The following is a 1,805-nucleotide window of genomic DNA, read 5'->3' on the forward strand; positions in this document are numbered from 1 at the left end:
TACATATATTGTATTTAATATATACTTTAACATATTTAACATGTATTGGTCCACCTGCCATCTGGGGGAGCGGGTGGGGGGAAGGAAGGGAAAAGTTGGAACAAAAGGTTTTGCAAGAATCAATGCTGAAAAATTACCCATGCATATATCTTGTAAATTAAAAGCTATATATTTTTTTAAAAAGCTTTTATCAGTGTCTATCAGACTTCTCCTTTTAGTTCCTTTACTTCTCTCCATTTACACAGCCAGTTAATCTTTATATGCTGACTACTGGGGATCCTTTGGAAGAGGGAGGAGCAAATAAGGGAAAAAATGTTTTGTTTTTTGTTTTTGCCTTTAGGGAACCCACAATTTAGTTGTATTATGGGGACAGGGTTAAGTACTGCATCTGTGATTTCACTGACATTGGGAACTACCTTGTGAGGAAATACCCTCTATTCCAATGAAAAGTGGTTCCTTTCTCTTCTACTTCCAAGCTTGGGGAGTTTCCTAGAACTCTGAGAGATCAAGGGACTTGACCTCGGTCTTTACACAGATCCCTTCTAAATTTCATCTTATTAGAATCAGCGCAGTTTCTTTGTAATATACACAAGAAAAGACACAACGCCTCCAAACAAAACTTCCTTTCATTCCAGCTGTATGGTCTTGGGCAAATCGTTTAACTAGCTCCAATTTCTTCATCTATGAAACGGATGGATACTTGTCCTTAAGTGATTTGTCAGTATTAATGCTCTCTATATAAACTAAAGTTGTTGTTGTTGTTGTTGTTGTTGTTCTTTTAGTGACGAGGGACACCGAGACCCAGTGAGGTTACAACTTCAGTTTCTACATCTGTGAAATTAGATTCTCTAAATAAGATTCGCTTCCAACACTCATATCCATGACTTATGTTTCGTATAATGACCACAGCTGACATTTATAGAGAACCTTAGCTTGCAAATTGCTTTACATTTGTTATCTCAATTGATCTTAACAGCGATTAAGGTGAATGATTTTCACTTTATAGATTAGGAAAAGGATCCTGCCGTTTAACGAGGTTTTCGGCAGCATGCTGTGAACCTCGGTCTCTTTGAGGCCTGGTGTAGCTTCCCGTATGTCAAGCATCCTTTACATTTGCAAATCTTTTAAAAGAGCTTTCATGTGTTATCTACCTCACTACGGCTCTGTGAAGTAGTTGGTGTATATTTTTATTACAATTTATTTGACAGATGAGGAAATTCGGGTAAGTGACTTGCCTCGGGTGACACAATTAATGGGAGATCTGGGATAAGAACCCGGTCTTTTAACTTTTAGACCTGAGTTCCTGGACTCTACATTGTATCTACATTGAGGGGCTTTGTGAAGCAATCAGTGGGACTGCTTATCCCTCCCTCTGTGCCAGGGTCTCCACAAGCGTGAGTCTCCGCTCTGAGCCAACGATGACGCTCTCGGTACCTGGGGAGGAAAGGTTTCCGCCCCCTGACCTTGTGCTAGGCCAAAGGGAGGAGAGACTTCGGCTTCGGTAGTCCGGCTCTTTCTCCAGCCCAGAGTCCCCAGCTTTCCTGCCCACGCCCACAGGATGGGAGCTGTTTAAGAGAGTCGAGTGGCAGAAAACCTTGGGCAAAAGAGGGAGGGCTGGGAGGCAGTTTGAGAGCCTGGAAAAGCACGGGAGACAGCGGGAGTGGGAGTGGAATAGCAAAGGAATGCAAGAGGGAAGACGGAGGAAAGAATAGGTGGCCAAGAAGGTCTGGCTTCCTCCTCCTCTTCCTCCGCCCCCGCCTTCCCTCCAGCACAGAAGGTAAAGGCACGTGGCCTGTAACTGTGAG

This window comes from Sminthopsis crassicaudata, chromosome 2 (genome assembly GCF_048593235.1).
Source record: "Sminthopsis crassicaudata isolate SCR6 chromosome 2, ASM4859323v1, whole genome shotgun sequence".
Lineage (NCBI taxonomy): Eukaryota > Metazoa > Chordata > Mammalia > Dasyuromorphia > Dasyuridae > Sminthopsis > Sminthopsis crassicaudata.